Here is a 26,598-nt window from a genome sequence, read left to right as displayed (position 1 = left end):
ACCACCCTCCATCTCTCCACAGCAAACACCAATGCCTCCAATGCTTCAGCACATAATCTGCGGGCTCTCTCCCTGGGACGTGGATCTACCATGAGTACAGTTGCTTTAGTCTGCTGGCTCCTTCTCCTTGACCTGCTGCTGCTTGCTGAGGCAGCTGCACAGTTAGCAATACTGAGAATGAGGTTCTGCAGCATTAATGAACCTCCCCGTTAAGAACTGGAAAAAGTGTGTGGCAACGATGATTTGCTAGTAGACCGCACACAATATTGGTCCACCCTTTGAGTGTAATGCCAATGAGCTTGGGTTTTAAGGCTTGAATTAGTGCGCCAATCATTTCTTTGAGCAGTGAGAATGAATTTTGCCTGCAGTCTAAAGCATTAGTGCTTGGCAATAATGCTCCAATTTTTCTAATGATACCGCCCATTCCTGGGCTTTAATGAGTTAAGGTGCCTTGTGATACCCCAAAAGGCACTGCTGGTATATTGGGCCAGTGAATATTACCCTGTACTTTGCTTCTTTGTGTTTCAGTAAGCTGCCTTGTTGTTCATCTGAGACGGCAATTATCTTTGCTGACTTTGTGAGACCAGTAAACTTTTTTCAAGATTGTAAGGGGATCCTTAGGACTATGGATGTCTTTCACAGCCACAGGCACCTTCTTTTACGTGAGCTGTACTGCTGCAATTCATGGTTTCTTACCAGCTGTGGCAACAATTGCTACCTTCCTTTCTCTAACTAGTGACAGCAGCACTTTAACATTGTATCTTTCCTCTGCTGCAGCTGCCATTGCATTGCCTCATGCAAGAACCAACTCACCTTTTTATTTGCATTTAATCTGTTATATGAGGATGTTGTGCCCTTGTTTCGCCCCTTTCCCTAATGCTCCATGCCTCCCTCCCAATGTACCTGTCCCCAGGTGAGCAGGACGCATGCTCTTGTCATGCCAGCATTATGGAAATGAACTGGCTCTGGGAATGTTGATGGGATCAGCCTCCTAGGCACGCTCAAGAGCTGCCCCACTGCATTTCTGGCACTGCATCAAGAACCCAGCAATGTTGGGGCCATGGTATTTGTATGTTTTTATTGAATGAAAAAATCATCATTGTGTTTCATCTATTGTTATCTAATTGGTGCAGATTTTCCTACTTCTTTAGCTGCATAACAGCCAGGATTTCACTTCAAAATTAATTCATTGGCTGTAAAATGCTTTGGGCCGTTGAGGGCATGAAAAACACATTATAAATGTGAGTTTGTTTCTTCTTGCTGTACACACTTGTCAATTATTTCTCAATTTTTATTACATTTTTTAAACTGTTTAGTACTTGGAAAACTGGAAATATAAAAATAATTAGTATGTGTGCTTTCTGATGATATTTGCGAATTTGCACTTTTAGTGTGCTTTAGAACTGTGCTTCTAAATTTAAACAATACAATATTGAGCCCAAATTTCCCCAACCCCGAGATGCACCGACTTTGTGTGCTCAAAACGGCGCCAAAAAACTTGCTAAGGGTCCTGGCACGGCATTTCTCGTGGAGTGGGGGGGGGGGGGGCGGAGCTACAGCCCTGCGCCGAAAGCAGTGCCGGCAGCTGCGCGCATGTGCTGTAGCTCCTCGCCCTCCCAGCACATCCTGCAGGCTGTGAGGGGGACCCGATGCTCGCCACCCCTATCCCTGGCCAAAGGGATGACCCGATAATCTTTAGTACTGATACTGTTGCTGAGGTGCTTCCGTTAAAGTGACTTCAGTCTCATTTTAATGAAGTGGGTATTTATGTCTGAAACTTGACCAGGGCTGTAATAGAATATCAACGCCTCAAGGCTTTGTTCATTCTGCTTGGCTTGGAATTTGAATAATTGTATGCACCAGAGAAAAACAATGGAACTTTCTGCAGTCGTTTCAGAGCCTCACTAGAAAGTTCACCCAAGTCGATACAGAATCTCCAAAGCTAACGATCAGTGAAAGCACCCCTGGCAGTGTGTGTCTCAAGGTCAAAGGAGATCACAGACTTTATTACAAAAGATACACACCCACAATCTGTGACTGATGTCCAGGGATTTAGAGGACTGGTGTCCTTCCTGGTACTAGGTTACAACTAATTCATTCCTTGGAGAGAAGTCCAATCCCTCGGGGGGCTGAGTTAGGAAGGTAGGACTTAAGTTTTATTTAAAAAAATTTTTTTTTTGTAATTTATAATTTTTGGTTTTTATGCTTCTTTAATGTTGTTGTGAAGGTGTTTAGTCCTCTGTGAACTAATGAAGAGTTGTTTCAAAGATAGAAAGCAAAGTATCAAAATATGGGAAAACAGTACGAGTAGGAGCTTCCCTTCCCCTCCCCCCACTATCTCTGGCTACCTGCGCTGATTTCTTAACTCTCCGTAAGGGTTTTCTGTGCGGCCACAAGTGCCCACATACGCTGGCCTAAGTTAGTTTGGAGCAACTATTAGCTATCCAAACTGGCTTAAATGGCCAAAACAGGCGTAGGTGGCTGGTAACGCCCCCTTTTGAACAAAACTAAACTAAATTTAAAAAATCCTAACTAATTCACTTACACTGGCACAAATTAAATGTGCAGAATAGGGATTTTTAAGATAGTCCAGAAAAATCAAATTGCTCCAAAAAAAACAGAGCAACTCCTGGCCAATTTTCGGCCCAAAAAGTGTAGAGGTTATGATTAAGAAGTTGGCAGATGATACTAAAATCGGCTCTGTGATTGATAATGAAGAAGAAAGCTGTAGACTCCAGGAAGATGCCAATGAACTGGTCAGGTGGGCAGAACAGTGGCAGATGGAATTCAATCCAGAGAAATGTGAGATAATGCATTTGGGGAGGGCTAACAAGGCAAGGGAATACACATTAAATGGTAGGACACTGAGAAGTGTAGAGGAACAAAGAGACCTTGGAGTGCATATCCACAGATCCCTAAAGGTAGCAAGCCAGGTAGATAAGATGGTTAAGAAGGCATATGGAATACTTGCCTTTATTTGCTGAGGCACAGAATACAAGAGCAGGGTGGTTATGCTTGAACTGTATAAAACACTAGTTAGGCCACAGCTAGAGTACTGCGTGCAGTTCTGGTCACCACATTACAGGAAAGATGTGATTGCACTAGAGAGGGTACAGAGGAGATTTAGGAGGATGTTGCCTGGACTGCAGAATTTTAGCTATGAAGAAAGATTAGATAGACTGTGTTTGTTTTCTTTGGAACAGAGGAGGCTGAGGGGGGAGCTTATTGAGGTGTATAAAATTATGAGGGGCCTAGATAGAGAGAATAGGAAGGACCTATTTCCCTTAGCAGAGGGGTCAACAACCAGGGGCATAGAATTAAAGTAATTGGTAGGAGGTTCAGAGGGGATTTGAGGGGAAATGTATTCCCCCAGAGGGTGGTGGGGGTCTAGAACTCACTGCCTGAAAGGTTGGTAGAAGCAGAAACCCTCACCACATTTAAAAAGTACTTGGATGTGTACTTGAAGTGCTGTAACCTACAGGGCTGCGGATCAAGAGCTGGAAAGTGAAATCAGGCTGGATAGCTCTTTGTCAACCGGCTCTTTGTGCTGTAAATTTCTATGAGTTAGAACTGTTACGCTCATACTAAATGGTCAGACTGAGTACTGTGTGTAATGAGCAAGTGTGACCTTAGCTCCTTTATTAAGGTTCCAGAGTGCAGGTAACTCATGGGTGGACTGCTTATATACTGTGCTCCCAAAGGATGCTGGGATCCCTTGGGACTCCAACAGGTGGGCCCTTTGGTGGTCAGGTGTGATGCAGGTTACAAGGGATTAAACACATAACATCACTCCCCCGTAAAGTCAACAGTACACTTATTTACAAGGTGAGACGATCTGGGGCTTTGCGCTCCCTTGTCGATCGTCTCGGTACAAATGCTGGTGTAGGTGGGTTGGTCAGTTCTTCATTGGGCTGTTGGGCAGCCGGCCTTGCTGGGTTGCTGGGGATGATGAGTTCAGTTTCGTGGTCAACTATGATGTCAGTTGCCACTTGTGTCTGTGTTGGAAGGTCAAAGTTGGTGGTGTCCTCTTCAGGTTGTTCGTAGCTATTGGTGAACCGCAATTTGATTTGGTCCAAGTGTTTTCTGTGCGTTTGTCCATTGGTCAGTTTGACCTGAAATACCCTACTCCCTTCTTTGGCTGTGACCATGCCAGCGAGCCATTTGGGACCATGTCCATAATTGAGCACAAACACAGGATCATTGATCTCAATATCGCCTGACAAATTTGCGCGGTCATGGTACACACTTTGTTGATGCCGCTTGTCCTCTACGTGATCATGTAGATCTTGGTGGACCAGAGAGAGCCTTGTTTTGAGCGCCCTTTTCATGAGCAGCTCAGCTGGGAGAATCCCGGTGAGTGAGTGGGGTCTGGTGCGGTAGCTGAGCAGTACTCGGGACAACCGGGTCTGCAGGGAACCTCTCGACACGTGTTTCAAGTTTTGCTTGATGGTCTGAACTGCCTGTTCTGCCTGGCCGTTGGATGTGGGCTTGAATGGGGCAGATGTGACATGTTTGATCCCGTTGCGGCTCATGAATTCTTCGAATTCAGCACTGGTGATGATATGTCCTTACTATACAGTATAAATGCACACGAGGCCCATACTTGAGAGAAGGTCACTCTGTGACCAGTTACCTTTATTACCAAGACCTCAAGTGATGAAGGTGGGTGGAGCTTCCCCTTTTGTACCTGAAAGTCCAGGTTAGGAGTGTCTCCCACAAGTTCACCCCCTTGTGGTCAATGTTCTCAAGGTGTACAACTTAGGTCAGCTTATACATGGGTTACAATGACAGTTGAATACATGACATCACCTCCCCCCCAAAGTCTTATTGGGATCACAGGTTAAGTCTCTCTGGTGGTTTACGCTCCCTTGTAGAGCGCCTGAGTTGGGGCTCCGGTTGTTGGGCGCTGGCCTGAGTGTCTGCTGCTTGCAGTGCCTCAGGTCTGTCTGTACTGCCTACAGTGACTGGGCTCTCCTCCACTTGGTTCCGGTGTTTGGTCACCTGTGGTAGAGTAAACTCTACGTCGTGTTCTTCCTCGGCTTCTTCTATGGGGTTACTGAACCTCCTTTTTGTTTGATCCATGTATTTGCGGCAGATTTGTCCATTGGTAAGTTTAACTACCAAAACCCGATTCCCCACTTTGGCAAACACAGTGCCTGCAAGCCATTTGGGCCCTGCAACGTAATTAAGGACAAAAACAGGGTCATTGACATCAATACATCACTTCCTGTCATGGTAGTCACATTGTGACTGACGCCTGCTCTCAACAATTTCTTTCATAGTGGGGTGTATAAAGGATAAACGGTTTTAAGCGTCCTTTTCATTAGCAGCTCTGCGGGTGGAACCCCTGTGAGCGAGTGTGTTCGGGATCTATTGGCCAACAGGAGGCGTGATAAGCGGCTTTGTAGGGAACCGCCTTGGATTCTGAGCATCCTGTTTGATTATCTGCACTGCTCGTTCCGCCTGGCCGTTTGAGGCCGACTTGAACGGTGCCGTTCTGACATAGTTGATTCCATTGCCTGCCATGAAGTCCTGGAATTCAGTGCTTGTGAAGCACGGGCCATTGTCACTGACCAAGACATCCGGTAGACCATGGGCGGCGAACATTGCCCGTAGACTTTCTACCGTGGCCGAGGATGTGCTTGAATTTAAAATGGCACACTCAATCCATTTGGAGTAGGCATCTACTACAACCAAAAATATTTTTCCCATGAAAGGACCTGCATAGTCCACATGGATGCGTGACCATGGCTTGTCGGGCCAGGACCAGGGGCTAAGGGGGGGCTTCCCTGGGTGCGTTGCCCAGCTTAGCACACATGTTGCACCTGCGAACACAAAGTTCCAGGTCTGCATCTATCCCTGGCCACCAAACGTGTGACCTGGCAATTGCCTTCATCATGACAATGCCCGGGTGCTCATTGTGAAGTTTTCTGAGAAACACCTCTCTGCCCCAGTGTCTCGCTCCATTAATACTGGGATGCCACTGAGGAGCACTTTCATCATTATCGGTGGCGTCCTGGTGTATGAACTGTATATGTGCTCCACATGAACTCGCTGAACTTCAGCTTCCAGCGATTTCCCCCAGTATTCATTTGGCCTCGTAGGGCTTACATCAGGCCCGTCCTCCTCGTACATCAACCTGGTTGCAGGCTTCCTGCACATACATGCCAAGTGACCGCTGACGTTGCAGTTTCTGCAGGTATATTGCTGATACCTGTAAGCTCTGGCTGGGTGTTTGCCTCCACACCTCCAGCATGAGCTGGAGGCCCCGTTGTTGGAAACAAAAGGTCCATTGCCAGTCGATCGTCTCTGACTGTCTCTGTAACTGTCCTGAAGCGCACTATTAACAGGTGTTGATGGCCCCATTACTGGCCGCATTGTCCATTGCGATGGCATGAATCGCCATTCAGCTAGCCATTGTCTCTGTTGAATTCCCCCTTTGGGTTCGACTACATGCTGGAGCATGTCCGATTGCTCTTGTCTGCCTAGAGAACTGTGTGCCGCGTTAACAATGTTGACTCCCTGGTCGTTTGCCGCATTTGAGCCAAGATTTTTGTCATACATCATTCTGGTCTCTTCCTCCCCTGAGATAAATGTCTGGGCTATCAGAGCCGCCGCTTCCAAGGTCAAGTCTTTGGTCTCAATCAGTTTCCTGAAAACCCCAGCGTGCCCGATGCCCTCAATAAAAAAGTCTTGCAGCATCTCCGCTCTGCATGCATCTGTGAACTTACATAGGCTCGCCAGTCGCCGGAGGTCTGCCACGAAGTCTGGAACGCTTTGCTCTTCTTGCCGCCGGTGCGTGTAAAACCGGTGTCTCGCCACGTGCATGCTGCTCGCCGGTTTAAGGTGTTCCCCAATCAACTTAGTGAGCTCTTCGAACGTCTTGTCCGCCGGCTTCTCTAGCGCTAGAAGGTCCTTCATCAGGGAATATATTCTGGATCCACAAACCATCAGGAGATGAGCCCTGCGTTTGTCGGCCGAATCCTGTCCCAACCATTCCTTAGTGACAAAACTTTGCTGTAGTCTCTCAATAAAGTCGTCCCAATCATCTCCAACACAGTACCTCTCTTCTGTGCTGCTAGTGGCCATGATCGCGTGGTTTAAATCCCAGTTTCTCGTTGCCAATGATATGTCCTTACTATACAGTATAAATGCACACGAGGCCCATACTTGAGAGAAGGTCACTCTGTGACCAGTTACCTTTATTACCAAGACCTCAAGTGATGAAGGTGGGTGGAGCTTCCCCTTTTGTACCTGAAAGTCCAGGTTAGGAGTGTCTCCCACAAGTTCAGCCCCTTGTGGTCAATGTTCTCAAGGTGTACAACTTAGGTCAGCTTATACATGAGTTACAATGATAGTTGAATACATGACAGATGAAGCAGAGCCCATTGTCACTGACTAGGACATCGGGCCAGCCGTGCGTGGCAAATATAGCTCATAGACTTTCAATGGTGGTCGTGGATGTGCTTACAGACATTATTGCATATTCAATCCACTTTGAGTATGCGTCCACGACAACCAAAAACATTTTGCCTAGGAATGGGGCCACATAGTCCACCTGGATCCTCGACCATGGTTTGGAGGGCCAGGACCACAAACTTAGCGGTGCCTCTCTGGGTGCATTGCTCAACTGAGAGCAAGTGTTGCACTGGCGCACACATGACTCTAAATCTGAGTTGATGCAGGTCACCACACGTGGGAGCTGGCTATGGCTTTCATCATTACGATGCTTGGGTGGGTGTTGTGTAGTTTGCAAATAAATGTGTCTCTGCCTTTCTTGGGCAAGACTACGCAATTGCTCCACAAAAGACAGTCCGCCTGCAGGGACAGCTCATCTTTGCGTCTGTGGAATGGCTTAATCGCTTCCTGCACCTCCATTGGGACACTGGACCAGCTCCCATGGAGGACACAGTTTTTTACCAAGGACAGTAAAGGATCCTGAATGGCCCAGGTCCTGATCTGGTGGGCCGTAACGGGGGATTTTTCGTTCTCAAATGCCTCCATGACCATGAGCAAGTCCGCTAGCAGTGCCATTTCCATCCCGGTGGTGGGCAGTGGTAGTGGACTGAGAGCATCTGTGCAGTTCTCTGTGCCCGGTCTGTGGCAGATTACATAGATGTGTGCCGACAGCGTGAGCGCCCATCTTTGGATGCGGACAGAGGGATTGGTATTAATCCCTTTGCTCTCCGAGAATAGCGATATGAGCGGTTTGTGGTCAGTTTCAAGCTCGAACATGAGGCCAAATAAGTACTGGTGCATTTTTTTTACCCCGTAAATGCATGCTAGATCCTCTTTTTCCACCATGCTATAGGCCCTTTCGGCCTTGGACAAACTCCTGGACACATACGCAACTGGTTGCAAAATTCCCAATTCATTAGCCTGTTGTATTACACACCCGACCCCGTAATACGACGTATCGCAAGCTAACACCAATCTTTTACATGGGTTATACAGGACAAGCAGTTTGTTGGAACACAATAAGTTTCTGGCTTTCTTAAAGGCAGCCTCTTGTGAATTCCCCCATACCCAGTCGTCTCCCTTGCACAGCAGCACATGTAGGGTTCTAGCAGAGTGCTTAACCCAGGTAGGAAATTACCGAAGTAGTTAAGGAGTCCCAGGAACGACCACAGCTCCGTCACGTTCTGTGGTCGCGGCGCGTTCTTGATGGCCTCCGTCTTGGCATCGGTGGGTCTGATGCCGTCGGCTGCGATTCTCCTTCCTAAGAATTCGACGTCCTGTGCCAGGAAGACAGACTTCGAGCATTTCAACCTGAGCCCCACGCAATCCAACCGACTAAGAACCTCCTCCAGATTCTTCAAGTGCTCCATGGTGTCCCAACCTGTAACCAATATGTCGTCCTGGAACACCACTGTGCAAGGAACTGACTTTAGCAGGCTCTCCATGTTCCGCTGGAAGATCGCTGCGGCCGACCATGTCCTGAACGAGCACCGGTTGTAGCTAAACAGACCTTTGTGCGTATTGATGCAGGTGAGGCCTTTCGAACACTCCTCCAGCTCCTGCGTCATGTAGGCCTGGGTCAGGTCCAGCTTGATGAACGTCCTCCCTCCAGCCAGGGTCGGAAATGGGTCGTCTGCCTTGGGTAGCGGGTACTGGTCCTGCAGCGAAAAACGGTTAATCGTTACTTTATAGTCCCCGCAAATTCTAATCGTACCGTCCTCCTTGAGTACCGGAACAATCGGACTAGCTCAGTCGTTGAATTCCACCGGCGCGATGATGCCTTCATGTTGCAGCCTGTCCAGCTTGATTTCCATTTTTTCACACATCATGTACGGTACCACTTGAACCTTGTGGTGGATTGGTCGCGTACCAGGAACCAAATGGATCTGCACTTTCGCCCCCAAGATGCTTCCAATGCCTGGCTCGAATAACGAAGGGAACTTACTTAGAACCTGGGTACATGTGGTGTCGTCAAAGGATGAAAGCGCTCGGATGTCGTCCCAGTTCCAATGGATTTTCCCCAGCCAGCTTCTGCCAAACAACGTGGGGCCATCCCCTGGCACAATCTACAGCAGGAGTTCGTGTACTGCTCCATCACAGGAGAATTTGACTTCAGCACTGCCAATTACAGGGGTTAGTTCCTTTGTGTAAGTCCTTAGTTTAGTGTGAATGAGGCTGAGCTTGGGCCTGTGTGCCTTCTTTCCCCACAGCCTGTCGAAGGCCGTTTTACTCATTATGGACTGACTTGCCCCCGTGTCCAGCTCCATAGACACTGGAATACTGTTCAATTCAACTTTCCACATTATTGGTGAACGTGTGTACCCCGTACACCTCTGCCTCCTCTGTACAAGTTTCCAATTCTGTCTGATCCACTGTGGATCGATCTTCCTCTGCAACATAATGGTTTTCAGGGTTTGCAGCTCGCCTGCACATTCGTTGGAGGTGTCCCATTGTTCTGCAGCCATTGCACGCATAGTGCTTAAAGCAGCATTGATGGGGCCGATGATCACCTCCGCAACGCCAACAGGATGTTAACTGCCTCGCATTAACAGATAATGGCAGATTCTCGGTCAATTGAGGTTGGGCTACAGCCGCCGGTGTGTACGTTCTGCCCTGTACATTTCTGCTCAAAACCCGCGTTACTTTTTGCACTGGCCAAAACTTCTTTGTTCTGCGAAATCTGCTCGGTGTTGTCGCTGGTGGACATAAATGCCTGGGCTATTGTTATGGCTTTACTCAGATTCGGAGTTTCTACAGTCAACAGTTTGCGAAGGATTGTCTCATGTCCGATGCCCAGTAGAAAAAAGTCTCTGAGCATTTGTTCTAGGAATCCCTCAAACTCAGTGTCCTGCAAGGCGCCTTAGTTCGGCGACGTAGCTCACCACTTCCTGACCCTCCGATCGTTGACACGTGTAGAACCGATATCTTGCCATCAAAACACTTTCCTTAGGATTTAGGTGCCCCTGGACCAGTGTACACAATTCTTCGTAGGATTTCTCTGTTGGTTTTGCTGGGGCCAGAAGATTCTTCATGAGGCCATAGGCTGTTGCCCCACAGACAGTTAGGAGGATCGCCCTTCGTTAGGTCGCATTCTCGTCCCTTTCCAGCTCGTTGGCCACGAAGTATTGGTTGAGTCTCTCCACGGAGGCCTCCCAATCGTCCTGTTCTGAGAACTTCTCCCGGATACCAACTGTTCTTTGTATTTTCGCATGGGTTGTTCGTTACCTCCTCGCCAATTTTTACGCACATAATAAATGGTCAGATTGAGTGCAGGTACTTCATGAGTAGCCTGCTTATACATTGTGCTCCCAAGGAATGCTGGGATCCCTTGGGACTCCAACAGGTAGGCCCTCTGGTGGTCAGGTGTGATGCAGGTTGCAAGGGGTTAAATACATAACACGAACCTCCACTTTTTTTGCATGCTTAACACCCATTTTACCGCTGAAATGATGTATAACACCCATATATCGCCCATTTTGGGCATTTTTCGGAAACTTATTGCCGAGTGAACCCTCCCCATGTGCTTAACGTCGGGAAAAAATATTGCCGCCTGCCCACTTTTTTTGGGTGGAATCATCAGACTGGGCGAAATCGACACCCATAATATCGCCCAGCGTTACTTCCACCACCTCGCACACATATCGGCCACAATATCGCTCACACAAAAAACCAGCCAGAAAAAGTGGAACTGTTCTGAACTAAAGCCAGCGGTGTGGCTGCCATTTTTTAAATTGCATGTCGCTTCATTCAAAAGGCTGCTTCAACTTTGGGAGAGTTTGCATTGACTCTGGAGTTCTTCTCAGGTGAAGTGACCATCTCAACAGACATATTTTCAGACTCTGGACTATTGGGGGTTTACTCCAGGTGTATTTTAGTGAGGAAATCATTGCTTCTGATCAATCGCTATTATACTTTCAATGCAATGGGGCCAGCCATTTCTCAGCCTGCATCGATTAGTACGCAGATGCTGCAGAGTGCAGGTGGCTCAATGTGTGCTGCATATCATTATGTGCCCAATTTAAGACGTGCAAGAATGAGGAGGAGGGCCAGACCATACACACCCCGCATGTACATGGAAAAGAGGTCTTACCTCAACGTGTCCAACCACACCTGCCTTCAGAGACTGCGCTTCCACAAGGTGGTGATCAATGAAATATGTGAGCTCATCAGACCACATATGTAGCCTGCCATCAGGTCATCAGTGTCGGTCGAGGTTAAGGTCACTGCGGCACTGTCTTTCTATGCGACCGGTTCCTTAGGGGCCTCCGCGGTTGAGATTTGCCCTCTGTCTCACCATGCAACCCATCTCTGCATTAGACAGGTCACGGAGGCCCTGTACGTGAGAAGGATGGACTTTATCAGCTTCCCCATGACCACGGAGGTTCAGACTGACAGGGCTGGAGCATTCTACCGCATTGTTAAGTTCCTCAGGATGCAGGGAGCTATACAGTGCACTCACATCATCATGCGGCCACCTTCTCAGGACCTGGAGTGTTTTTGTAACAGAAAAGAATTTCACACCCTGAAGGTCCAACTAGTTGTCGACCACAACCAGATCACCATGGCAGTGAATGCCAAATGTCCGGGCACCTTCGATGAGGCTCACATCCTGCATGAGAGAGCTGTCTCTGACATCATTAAGAGTCAGCCACAAGGACATTGCTGGATGTTTGGTGATAACCGATATGACCTAGCCACCAGGCTGATGACCCCCCTGCGTGACACCTACACCGAGGCCTAGAAGCGATACAACCGGAGCCACAGAGACACACGCAATGTGGTCCAGAAAACAATAACTGTGCTTAAGCAGTGCTTCGTTTGTCTGGAACACTCAGGAGGGGAGCTACAATACAACCCTGAGCAAGTCGTGTACTCCATACTGCACAACCTGGTTATCAGGAGGAGCCAAGAATTGCCAGAAGGCACTGATGCTCCACCTGAGAAGAGAGAGGAAGAGGACGACGAGGGGCTGGATGCTGACCTAGGGCCAGACAATCAGGCTGGCTATGCAACCATGCCCACGACCCCCTCCAGACCACAGGAAAGGGCCCGTGGTGGCTACATAGCTTACGTGAGGAGCTGATATCTGAACGATTTGCCTGAATGAACATTGATGTGAGTAACAACGCTGACACACTGCTGTGTGTGTGCAGCCCAGACATCAATGGTGCCCATCACCTTGGTGCCAGTTAAAGTTTACGTTGATTGAAGTTAAGTTGTATTTAACCCTTTCATGTTAATGAATCACCAGTGTGTAATGGTCCAGCTATAGAAAAATAGGTGCAGGAGTAGGCCATTCGGCCCTTCGAGCCTGCACCACCATTCGATATGATCATGGCTGATCATTCCCTCAGTACCCCTTTCCTGCTTTCTCTCCATACCCCTTGATCCCCTTAGCCGTAAGGGCCATATCTAACTCCCTTTTGAATATATCCAATGAACTGGCATCAACAACTCTGTGTGGCAGGGAATTCCACAGGTTAACAACTCTCTGAGTGAAGAAGTTTCTCCTCATCTCAGTCCTAAATGGCCTACCCCTTATCCTAAGACTGTGTCCCCTGGTTCTGGACTTCCCCAACATCGGGAACAATCTACTCGCATCTAACCTGTCCCGTTCCGTCAGAATCTTGTATGTTTCTATGAGATCCCCTCTCATCCTTCTAAACTCCAATGTATAAAGGCCAAGTTGATCCTGTCTCTCCTCATATGTCAGTCCAGCCATCCCGGGAATCAGTTTGGTGAACCTTTGCTGCAATCCCTCAATAGCAAGAACATCCTTCCTCAGATTAGGAGACCAAAAATGAACACAATATTCCAGGTGAGGCCTCACCAAGGCCTTGTACAACTGCAGTAAGACCTCCCTGCTCCTATATTCAAATCCCCTAGCTATGAAGGCCAACATACCATTTGCCTTCTTCACCGCCTGATGTACCTGTATGCCAACTTTCAATGACTGATGAACCATGATACCCAGGTCTCGTTGCACCTCCCCTTTTCCTAATCTGCCACCATTCAGATAATATTCTGCCTTCGCGTTTTTGCCCCCAAAGTCGATAAGTTCACATTTATCCACATTATACTGCATCAGCCATGTATTTGCCCACTCACCTAACCTGTCTAAGTCACCCTGCAGCCTCTTAGCATCTCCCTCACAGCTCACACCGCCACCCAGTTTAGTGTCATCTGCAAACTTGGAGATATTACACTCAATTCCTTCATCCAAATCATTGATGTATATTGTAAAGAGCTGGGGTCCCAGCACTGAGCCCTGCGGACTCCACTAGTCACTGTCTGCCATTCTGAAAAGGACTTGTTTATCCCGACTCTCTGCTTCCTGTCTGCCAACCAGTTCTCTATCCACGTCAGTATATTACCCCCAATACCATGTGCTTTGATTTTGCACACCAATCTCTTGTGTGGGATCTTGTCAAAAGCCTTTTGAAAGTCCAAAATACACCACATCCACTGGTTCTCCCTTGTCCACTCTACTAGTTACATCCTCAAAAAATACCAGAAGATTTGTCAAGCATGATTTCCCTTTCATAAATCCATGCTGACTTGGACCGATCCTGTTACTGCTTTCCAAATGCGCTGCTATTTCATCTTTAATAATTGATTCCAACATTTTCCCCACCACTGATGTCTGAGATAATGCGCAAAAGGTTATGTTCAATAAAAAATGTTTTATACCAACATTGATCTGAAATCATAAGTATCACAGGCAATAACAGCCAAACCCTGCCCACACCCCACTGGTGGTACCGGGCCCCCATACATTACAACAAATTGCATACACCCAGATGGAGATATAACACAGCCATCAGCTGCGGACATGCACCTCACTTTCCTTCCCCCCTCCCCTTCTTCTTCCCACCTCTACCCCTTCCCCTCCTCACTCCACTGCGCCTGGCCAGGAAGCTCCTCAGTCGGTGCCCTCATTGGGGGGGGATGAAGGCAGATGAGGTGGTTGCAAGGGTACGGGAGCGGGGGGGTGCCGAGGGGGCAACATTCTCTGATGCAGAAGCAGGATCTTGGTCCTTGCTCTCATCTGTCGTTCCGAGTGGTGGTGCGGGACCTAGGGGTGGAATGCCTCGCTCTGGGATCACTGGGAGGCCTGTGCCAGCAGTGTGCCTGGATATCGCATCCAGGGCCTCCGCCGTCCGCAGAATGTACTCGGTTATGGTGGCCAGCTGTCGGGATATGCCCCCCAATGCTTCGATGAGCTGATCACTCCATCTCAGTGATGTCGCTGGGGACTGGTGGCCCCTCACCCGTTCGCCTCTGCATGGACCTCATCGTCGATACCTTCTGTAAAAGGTGACAGGACGACATGGCATGAGATCATTGCGTGATATCATTGCTAGGTACTGTCACAAACACTGATACAACCGACAGATGTAATCATGATTAATATGAAAATGATTTTCTTTACCTAAAGACATGCACCGTGACCGCAGGCTTTGAGTAAAACTTTCCCGGTAAAGGTGAAAGACGTCATATCTGCTGATAGTCATTCATGACTGTTACAAATCAAATTATATAAATACATAAGTACATATAAATCAATGTAATACTTACTCTTGCAGATCCCACAAGGTTGTTCCATCGTTTGCAGCATTGGTTGCCCTCACGCACCTCGTTGGTCGCCGGTCCATCTCGGTCCATATCTTCTCGTAGGCCTTTGATGTGGGCTTCCCATGCTCTCCGTGTGTCAAATCACTCCAGTGTAACTCGACCTCCTGCAGGAGGGAGGCATTTGCCTCGTCCAAGAACCTTGTGGTTCTCCAATGTGCTCCTCTCCCACCTCACTGCTCTCTCCAGCGTCAGTCTCCACAGCGTGCTGTGATGCCTCCTCCTCTCCCTCCATTATAGGCCAAATTCGGGCAAGTATGTGGCTGGTAACAGCTAATTGTTGTTTCCCTACTTACTGTGAAGCTCTAAAGTTTCCCTCCCTCCTCCCAAAGCAGCCACACCACACCCAGACACGCCTTCAGTCCCTCTGAGCTCCCTCTCTCTCTGTCTCCTCTTCTGCGCATGTCATGATGACCCTTGACCTCCTGAATCGCGGGAATCGAGCGTTGCCATGCTGTTGCTAAGGATGGCGACATTTTGTGGCAGAAGGTCAGCGAGATTTAATGCTACCGCCCATTTCATATCGCTCGCGGTAACGCCCGTTTAAAAAAATGGAGACTAGGTGCTTTGAGAATGGGCGAGAAGCCGGCGATCTGAAAACCTATTTTTAACCGCCCATGCCGGAAATAATGCCCATTTTTGGACGATATGCACAAAAGTGCAAAATGTAGCCCTATAATTCTATGAATAAAGCCTCTCTGTAGCACTGTTTGGGAAATAGGCACAAAGCATGATGGTCATGTTATTGACAGGTGAGCGATTTTTCTGTGTAGTTACACCAGTAAAGAAGTCAAATCCCAGGCAGGTGATAGAGGAAGATCAGGAGAGGAGCCATTCTTCCAGCTTCCTGCTACTCAGTACCACTTTTGGGATTTAACAATGAAGGTGGTATTGGCCGTATAATATTAGCTGTATAACATTTCTTAGGTCTTTCATAATAGGACACAAATGATGAAATTATGTCATACGATGTATTTCCCTTCATTTGTACCCTAGCAACTGTGGCTGTAAAGAACACTGCATTCCTGACATCTAGTGTTGCTATGGGCTTCAGAGGAGGAGGTACCTGTATAAATTTGTTCTTACTAAACACATGAATTCTAACATTTTAAAAATGTAACAGATTATTTTGTGTCTTCAGGTTGTTAGTGTTGACCATGCTATACTGTGGCAAGGTGCCATAGCAACTTATCTCCACCCTCCCCTCCAAACATTGATTAAAGACAATTTAGACATATTTGGATTTTTTTCAACATTTTCTGTTGTAACCATTTGAGACTAGCTCGAACCTGTTTATAAAGTGCAGTAGCATGATTTACAACAGATAATGGGTGCTGTTGCAAATAAATCTGATCCTGCAGGAGATATCTAGTGGTTTCAGCCAATGCTACTTTGCAGGTCCTTGTGCAGGTGGTGCAGTGAAGGAGGGAAGACCTCTTTGGAGTGGAAGGTCACACTCCCTCCCCAAAAGCAGAGGTCCAAGCTGCCTGGGAGGAGATTGTGGAACTTGTCAATGCAGTCTCCAAGGTCCAGCAGAAGTGGTAGCAGAGAAGGGTTAGGATAAGTATGGGCATCTTTGCATTCATTCCTACAATTCCTTCAAGTGAGGCACCGCCCGAATCCATTACCTGTTCCCTCTGCCGATTGCCTGCAAAGCCAGCACACCGCTTTGTTCCGCTTTGGTAGCACACCTTCACTGCATAGAGGCTGTGTGCCACATTTCCAGTAGAGGTCAATGGTTTCATGTACCTGTACACCCAAAAACGGAGGCATCCACAGAAATTTCCAATCCCCAAAAGCTACAACAACAAAACATTGGCAATCTTTAGGCAAATGCTATTTTCCTTGAGGATTTTCCAAAAGCTAGCCAGACCTGTTTCCCAGAGAAGCAGCCAGTTTTTATGAGTAATGGTGGAGCTTGGCTTGACATCCAGAAATGTAACAATAAATTTGGAATGTTAAGGGGGGATTTCACATGCCGATAGCATAGCTGACTTTAAACAGTCGAATTTGCCTGTGGGAAAATTGAGTGCAGTGTGAACGTGCCACTCAAGGTCAGAGGCTTGATTTGCTGTGTCATTGAGGTTCTTGTAGGCCTCAGAAAATTGTGGCTTATTTGTGGAAGTAGGAAATTTGAATGCACCATGGTAACATTGTGCCTAATGTGTGTTTCATCAGAGGTAATGATGTAGGTAGGGACTGCTCTTTATCAATTTCCATATTTGTTTCCATGTAAGAATGTTATTCAAATGTACATAAGCTGCAGTGAAATAATTCTGTGGGTATGTTAGAAATTCAAGGTGCAATTTATTTTAAATTAGTTTTGTATTTGAATTTAGTGTTAAGAAGACAAACTTAATGATTATAATACCAGAACACTGGGCTCTAGGGATGAGAGCTTTGCTGTGTTCAGGGTTTGGCTCAGTTTCAGCTTCTGAGGTCCTTGACTTCAAATATTCATGAAAAGAAAAGCTGATTCCACTAGCAACTGCATAAATGTCCATTAACCAACTGGGAATATAGACAAAAACTCCCTCTGATAATGATAGAGAAAACAGACAAAACGTTCACTGCTTCATCACCAGACATTCGATGCATATCCTCCAAACTCACCCTGAAGAGCCTAATGAGTTCAGTGTCAGGGGAAAATGGAAACATATTTGCTACTTCACTGAAGGGGAAAACAGACATACACTTACCAGTAGACCACTGAACCATTCACCATCCCCCCAAATCTAGGTTCCTTGAACCAGATGCCTGCTCATCACCAACGGCCAGAGGGTGCTCTTTACATCTAGAGAATGGTTGAATACTTGTGAGTGAGTAAAATGTACACATTCTCACAAGCAGCCTGTGAGGGTCTGCTGTCCCTAACTGCTCCTCTCGCACATTACCTGTAATCCTACTGGACTATTGGATAATTTATGTACAGAACACATATCTTTGTTGACGTGGCTTCAGTTTCTAATATATCCCAGTGATTTCCTCTTTCTGTGTATTATTTTCACCTTTGCATGACATGGGATCACTGTGTTTGTGTGGTTAATTGTTGTAATTTGACTTGAGGGAGCTATTTTCAATTCCATGATCTTCACTGCATGTCAACTACAAGAGAAATGCAGGGAACAGCATCAACCCTTGCACACAGTCTTCTTTGACCTCACAAAGGCCTTTGAAACTGTTAGCCGTGAGGGACTATGGAGCGTCCTCCTCCGTTTCGGCTGCCCCCAAAAGTTTGTCACCATCCTCCGCCTGCTCCACGATGACATACAAGCCGTGATCCTGACCAACGGATCCACCACAGACCCAATCCACATCCGGATCGGGGTCAAGCAGGGCTGCGTCATCGCACCAACGCTTTTCTCGATCTTCCTTGCTGCAATGCTCCATCTCACTCTCAACAAACTCCCCGCTGGAGTGGAACTAAACTATAGAACCAGTGTGAACCTGTTCAACCTTCGCTGCCTCCAGGCTAGATCCAAGATCATCCCATTCTCTGTCATCGAACTACAGTACGTGGACGACGCTTCGGTCTGCGCAGACACGGAGGCCGAACTCTAAGCCATCGTCAACACCTTCACCGAGGCGTGCAAAAGCATGGGCCTCACACTAAACATTCGAAAGACAAAGGTCCTCCACCAATCTGACCCTGCCACACAGCACTGACTACCCCCCCCCCCCCCACCCTGGTCATCAAAATCCACGGCACAGCCTTGGACAACGTGGATCATTTCCCTTACCTCGGGAGCCTACTATCAGCAAGGGCAGACATCAATGACGAGGTCCAACACCGCCTCCAGTGTGCCAGCGCAGCCTTCGGTCGCCTGAGGAAGAGAGTGTTTGAAGACCAGACTTCAAATCTGGCACCAAGCTTATGGTCTACAGGGCAGTAGTGATACCCACCCTCCTATATGGCTCAGAGATGTGGACCATATACAGCAGACATTTCAAAGCACTGGAGAAGTACCACTAACGCTGCCTCTGCAAGATCCTGCAAATCCACTGGGAGGATAGATGCACCAACGTCACTGTTCTCGCTCAGGCCAACATCCCCAGCATTGAAGCGCTGACCACACTCGACCAGCTCCATCGGGTGGGCCACATCGTCCGCGTGCCCAACATGAGACTTCCTAAGCAAGCGCTCTACTCGGAACTCCTACACGGCAAGCGAGCCCCAGGTGGGCAGAGGAAACATTTCAAGGACACCCTCAAAGCCTCCTTGATAAAGTGCATCATCATCATAGGCGGTCCCTCGAACGAGGATGACTTGCTTCCACACCAAAAGGGATGAGTTCATAGATGTTTCAATGGAGGACCCGATAATCCAGTCCTGAACTCCAGGAATGGAAGATGCCCGTGCGTGGATTTTTTTAACGTGTGGCGACCGTTGCATATCAATCATCACACGGGCTTGACAGAGCTAGGCCTTTATCCAGTGGCACGGATAAACCAGGACAACTGGAGACCTGCTCTGCTGCACAGACCGATTGCACACACATATCGCAGAGTGGGCTGGCCCATGCTGCCCTTGTGCCCTCGGCTCTTCTGGGCCCCACATCCTCATTTACCACACTTCTGCCACGATCACTCGCCGCTCCTCTGCCACACCTCCGCCACAATCTCTCACCACTGATCTCTCACTGCTCCTCCGCCATGATCTCTCGCCGCTCCTTCACCACAAAACATTTGCTGCACCTCCGCCACAGTCTCTCACCGCTCATCTCTTGTCACATCTCAGCCACGATCTCTCACTGCTCCTCCACTTCAATCCTTCACCGCACCTCTGCCACGATCTCTTGTCGCTCATCCGCCCCGACCTTCCTGCTCCTCCGCTGTACCTGGGCCCCGCCGATGTTCCTGTCCATGCTCTAACCAGCAACCTGGGCCTTGATGACGTCACCCAGTCGCCCAACTCAAAGTCGTCGCACACTTGGGGACGATTTGCGTTGGAAGTTGTAGTGGCATGCTCCAGCTCTTTATACTCCCGACCTGTGGTGGTGTCCTCTCGCAGGTCTGGTTGGCCCACGATGTTGAAGGGCCCACGCTCCAGCTCTTTATACTCCCGACCTGCGGTGGTGTCCTCTCGCAGGTCAGGTTGGCCCACGATGTTGAAGGGCCCATGCTCCAGCTCTTTATACTCCCGACCTGCTACTAACTGTTAAAGCAGGAAGCCTTGAACTCGCGACTTCTGAATACACCCCGCAGGTCCGCCGCGAGTTCATAAAGTGCAACAACCCCACCGGTACCTGGGAATCCCTGGCCAAGACCGGCCAAAATGGAGGAAGAGCATCCGGTAGGGCGCTGAGCACCTTGAGTCTCTCGCCGAGAGCATGCAGAAATCAAGCGCAGACAGTGGAAGGAGTGTGCGGCAAACCAGACTCCCCACCCACCCTTTCCTTCAACCACTGTCTGCCCCACATGTGACAGAGACTGTAATTCCCACATTGGACTGTACAGCCACTTGAGAACTCACTTTTAGAGTGGAAGCAAGTCTTCCTCGATTCCGACGAACTGCCTGTGATGATGATGATGATATGTAACAGTCTTTCCTAATCTGTGTTTGTGTGGTTCATTTATGTATTTTGACTTGAGGGAGCTGTTTCCAATTTAATCGCAATTTCATTGATTTCTTTATGTTGCCCCCAAAATCCCATATGGGTTCTATTGGTCTCCCACAATAATTTTGAATCCCCCAAGGAAATGGGAGACTCGGTTACATTAGATCTTCGCTGGTTCTGTTAGTTTCCATATTGACGCATTATCGGGTATCCTTTGGACTTTGGTTGATTTCAATTAATACAGTTAACCTCTCCTAGTGATGGTGTATACATTTTCTTCCATCTATGGCAAAAATGTGAATGGCCTCCAGTCTTCCTGTATGATGAAGGCATGATCTTTTCCAAGCATCACGATTTTGAAAAGAGTCACTGTGCTCTGCAATGATCTAACCTTCCTCGTTGTGTTAGCCTTTACTGCACTTGCACATGAGAATTTCATGCCTCTAAAGTATGTACCATTCCCTGCACCTAGTTGCATTGAGTGATACATAATTACTGAAATAGTTTTTTTTTCTGTATCTTGCTACGTTCTAAACATAATAAGCACAAATAAATTGGAGAGGATGCTTGTTAGTTATTTTAAACATTCATTTACTGTACAAAGAATCAAAGATTCTGTATCTTTCAAAAAATGATATTCACTTGGATTAACTGTTGAATAGCTCATGTGTATCCTTTGCCAGAAAATAACTTGCTTTTGTGCTTTATATAGCTATCCATTTTAAGAAATGCTATGGTTGTTCTAATTTACATTTAATTTGTATCTTTACCCTATCTATGCTCGAAACAACTCATAAGTTGGCAGTTGCAATGAAAACATTAACTGGAACTGAAAGACATTCATGGATTTTTTTCAAAATCATTTTGGATAAAGATTAATTTATTAATCATACCTGAAACAACAAGATCAGAGGAGGTGCCATCCAGTGTTTAATTAGCTCTGTCATCTTCATTTGAAGTCGATGAGATTTTTGTTCTAGTACCACAAGTTGAGTCGCGTACCAGAGATTTCTGAGGAGCCCTGCAGACCATCTGTTTTTCAAGGCACTGGTTTGAATTCCCAGCCTGCTGTGATTACTGGTTTGACACACAAAGCATTACTCTTTTTTTTATTGTCTCCCTGATAAATAAACCAGATACTGATTAAATGTTAACTCTTTGAGTACCAAATGTTCTTTGCAGTACTGGTTGTGCTATTTTACTGTTATGAAATCTGCACATATTGACTTGCTTAAAACTTCTTTGTTGCATATTAGAGGAATGGACAGAAGCCGAGATAATATTTCTAAATGAATTAAATTTAAATTTTCTAAAATCACACATTGCTACAGAAATCGCCCTGAAATTGCGGTCGGAAGCTTCCCACGGGCAATTGTCTCTGACCTGAAATATTTCTATGAAAGTACCTGGTGGTCCGAGAGGAGCCTACGATTCCGGTGGGGAGGCCTTCTCTTCCCGTGCTGCGAAGTGCGATCCCGTCCTCCTGGTTCCCACGCAGAAGATGCAGTCACGTGTGACTGCTCAGCCAATCAGGTTCCACAACTTTCTCATTAATAGCATTGAGAACTCCGTATCCACGAGTTCTCATTCCGTATCCACGAGTTCTCATTGCTATTAATGAGAAAAAAAAACAAAGACACTAAACACATGTAATAAAAAATAAAAAGCACACCTTACATAATTAAAATTAATTGAAATTAAAGTTAATAAATATCTGAGAGAAAAAATGTTTTCTCGAGTTTTTTAAGTTTTTAAAATAAATGTAATGTAGTGGGCAGGGTTTTAAAAAATAATATGTGTTTTTTAAATTTAATTCAATTATATTTTTGTATGTTTTTAAACTCTCACGCCTGTAAAAGTAAACTATGCGCCTGCTTTTATCAGGCGCAAGAATTTTGAGGACATTTGCTGGGCAAGATATGGGTAAATACCACAATCTTGTCCTTGCAAATGTCCTCGCTCCCGAGATTGACAGATCGGAAAAGCCAGTTTTCAGCACCTGCGCATTGTGCGCTGAAAACCGGCTTTTCCGATGCCTACCCAGGTCCGTAGAAACGTCATACGGACCCGGGGAGGCCGAAATTTCAGGGACATTATGTGTCCTCAAAGGATTAAATATAAAAGCTGAAAATAGAAAAGAGATAAAAGACCAAAATATTATAGGGGTTCTTTTTCCTCCCTTAGCCTAGCGGGAACCGCTCAGAACGGGAGTTAAAATTGAGCGGTTCATGATCGCTGGAACATCGGCCATTTTTTGGATTGTGCTTTTCATTTGGCAATAGCCCAGCGATGTCACATCACCCAGTGATAGCCCAGCGATGGCAAAGGGTACGCAACTTTTTTTTGTTTTTTGGTTGGCCATGTTTTCCCGCATTTCGGGAGGTCAGGGGTCATCCACACATGCATAGAAGGGGAAGAGAGATCGAGAGAGGAGAGAGAGAGAGATAGAGAGAGAGAGAGAGAGGAGGAGGAGGAGGAAGGCAGAGACAGAGAGGTGAGAGAAAAGAGAGAAAGAGAGAAATAAAGACAGAGAAATATGTCTGACAGTGATGAAAGTGGGAGAGATGTGGAGATGGGGTGGAAGAGGGCCAAACCCTTCTCTGAGGAGGCCAACGACACCCTTGTGGGAACCTGAGTGGGAAACCAGCACCACGGGCGTACCGCAGGTTATGGGGCGAGATAGCGGAGGTCGCCTCGTCCGTGTCCCACAAGCCCTGGGGCTCTGACCACTGCCGCAAATGCTGGAACAGCCTCGTTGCTTCAGCAAGAGTAAGCACAACTTTATATTTTAATGATGCACTTTCTAAGTATAATAATCATTATAATGGTAATTCTCCTGGATTGAATGTAAGCTTGTTATTCTAACTTATATAACATATATCATCCCCGCTAAGAACTGGACAGGGCCATGAACCGGTGCCCGTTTTAAGTCTCTCTGGCTGCTGTCACTTACACAGGGACCCAGCATGGACTGGGGGAGAGCTGCCTTTGCTCACTGTCTGGCCTGGGACACTTTTGGACATCAGCTACTGTCATTAAATTGTGGACACAACCCCTATTAGCATATATCGTTTGAAACTGTTGTGTATAAATGACATAACCTAGTCAAGTAGCTTATGCCATGCTCTATTCACATTGGCAGAGAAAGATATCTCATAATCGGGCTCAGCAGAGGTGCACCGGGGGAGGCCCTGCTGTAATACAGACCCTCACCCACCTGGAGGAACGTGCTGCAGCACTAGTGGGGGCCCACAGTCGAGCGGTCACCACCCGTGGTGTTGCCGGACCATCGCATGAGCCACGTGAGTAATGTGTCAAGCAACACAAGAGCTATGTGACATCATTTCATTCTCATATCATCGACAAATGATGTCATGTTATGCATGCAGCTTCTGTGCGACTCTCTGCAACGCTCAGGTTGACAACATAAGAACATAAGAGCAGGCCATCTGGCTATCTGTCCCCGTCTCTGTCCGCACCCCATAAACCCTCGCTCCCTTATCATTTGGTCTATCTGCGACTGATCCAGCCTCCACAGCTCTCTGGCGCAGTGATTTCCACATAGATGTACTGCCATAGATACCACCATATGATGCATTAATATGTAACATTTCTCTGTCACATTTATGGGATTAGTGCTGTTCCTCCTAAGTATGCCAGTACGGTGCAACAATGTTTTCTGCTCCAATAATCTCAATTGTGTCTTGCAGCTTTACCAGCTGCAGAAGTGCAACGGGAGGACAGACGCTCACATGGACCTGGCCCACTGTATGTGTCATTCACCACGGGTGGGGAAGAGAAGGAGACCACCGAGCCCGAGGAGGAGGAGGAATGCCTGGAGACAGGAGGATGTCCCTTGCGTCCCTCTGTCTGGGGAACCTGCGGCCCCAATGGGGATCCCAACTGAGGAGGTACCAGAACTAAGCGGCATGCAGTTGATAATGCCAAGGCACACATTGGTGCTGTTGCAGACCCCATGGAGGCCGGGTCAGCGGCTTGAGCAAAGGCCTACCCTGGACCACTGCGTGGAGTGCCTGGCACGACGGTGCGAGGAGTCTGTCGCGAGCAGCTCCAGGTGTTTGTGGGGTTCACGTAGGAATTCTCCCGGGTGTCTGCTAGCCAAGCGGAGGCAACGCAGCAAATGATCCTGGAGTTGCGTGGAATCTCCTCCTCCAACCTCGAGCTCCCGTGACCACAGACACCGGCACACAGGCGGGTCAGGAGGATACACCACCTCCTGACTCGGAAGGTGATCCCCCCTGTTTTGTCTTCCCCACCAAAGCCCTCCAACAGGCGATCGTCCCAGCATGTCCCCCACCACGGCAGGAAGTCTTGCCATCGCCCACTGCATGTCGGCTTCGCAGCAGTACCCGGGGACTGAAACGGGTGGGTGAGGAAACGACACGGGGGCGTGCAGGATCTGGAGAGAAACGTGGCCGCAGGTAGGGAGGGGGGTGCAATCTTTTTAATATTGTTCCTATTGTTCACATTTATTGTTGGTGTTGTCATTTCCCTGTTGGGGTGGGGTGGGGGTGGGAGGGTATTTTGTTGTTTGTAATTAAAAAATTACGTTAAAAAGTTGTAATTTTATTAAAACCATTTTATTTCACTTTACAATTGTTGTGCAGTGTCTTCTAATAACGTAAGTTAAAATAGAACATTAGTGCAACTGTTGTTAAACAATGTCCAGGCCAGACCAAGTAAGTATGAAACGTCACTTATTTATATAAATATAAGAAAACGTCTAATTGTGAGTGTATCTATCTTTAAAAGGCCCTTAAATAATTCACAAACTATCTAAGCTCCTGTTTAAGAGGCCTCCTGTCTTCTTCCGACGTTCAAAATGACGTCTGTAGTGCCCAGTTCTGTGAGGAAGGCCAGGCAATAGCAACTATTCTTCAGCAATGTTCTCGGTGAGCGATCAGCCCAGTGATGTGCCGGCGATGTGTTGAAAGTTGGGCTGGGCGATGTGTGGGTGATCACCTCGGCGATGTGAGCCGAAAGTTGCGCCGGGCGATAAGCTCAGCGCTGTGTCCCAACTTTCCATTTTTGGGTGATATCAGCCCTTTATGGGCGATATATGGGCACTAGCCCAGCGAGGTGAAGTGGAAAGTCTAGCCCAAAGATTTCTGACTAGAAGAGAGTGCATTTTAGACAGATGAAAGGGTACCTAGCCTAGTTTAACTAGATAGGAAAAATTGCAGATAGCTAATAACAAGTAAATAGGGCACAGAATAAAAAACATTTTAACCCAATGCAAAGAAAAGCCAGAGTTCCATAGATAAATAAGGAGATTAGCTGAAGAATACATGTCTCCAGGGATATACAAAATAAAGGCTGATGAATACAGAAGAAAACCAGGACAAATACTAAAAGAACATCTGTAAAAAAGGAGCGAATATGAACAAAGATTTGTGGGCAACATAAAGAACAATAGCAAAGGCTTTGATTAGCACATCAAAAACAAAAGGACAGCAGTGAAACCAGGTAATCTTACAGTAGAGAATAAGAGATTTGCAGAGATGTCAACAAATATTTACCTCTTTATTTTAGACTCCATTATTTCTTTATCTATTTTGGGTTGGATTTTTGGTTTTTAGGGTTTTCAGGCGCAATTCATGGCTGGGCGCAAAAGTTAGCGCCAGGATGATGTTAGCGACAGAGCGAGGAACCTTCTCCGAAAAGAAGCCCCCGAGGAGGGTTGGCGTTAAGTCCGGCGTTGCACCACAGACTGTGCGCGCCAGAGGCGAGATATCCGGCACTGACGGAGGCGGTCATTTTGTGCATGCACTTTTTTTCCCCCTTCCAACTCCTGGTTAACGTTCCTGTCACTAACGCTAATGCAGGGAGTGGCAATTTCCTGCACGTATGTGCATTTAAACTGGCGCACTTCAGCCATTTCAGCAGAAATGGAGGAGAAGGAGAGAAGGTAGTATGCCAGGCACTTCAG

General features: G+C 47.3%; 1 long non-coding RNA gene across 1 annotated transcript; it reads left to right on the top strand.

Annotated features, from left to right (window-relative positions):
* Positions 1-1,650: 1,650 nt before the first annotated feature.
* Positions 1,651-25,000, top strand: LOC139262085 (uncharacterized). The gene is made up of 3 exons (XR_011592884.1): positions 1,651-2,142; positions 23,791-23,950; positions 24,359-25,000. It is a non-coding gene; the product is annotated as an uncharacterized lncRNA (long non-coding RNA).
* Positions 25,001-26,598: the final 1,598 nt, after the last annotated feature.

Source organism: Pristiophorus japonicus, chromosome 4, assembly GCF_044704955.1.
Source record: "Pristiophorus japonicus isolate sPriJap1 chromosome 4, sPriJap1.hap1, whole genome shotgun sequence".
NCBI classification, from domain to species: Eukaryota; Metazoa; Chordata; class Chondrichthyes; family Pristiophoridae; genus Pristiophorus; species Pristiophorus japonicus.
The sequence above is the reverse complement of the archived record's forward strand: the minus strand, read 5'-3'. Positions and strand labels throughout refer to the sequence as shown.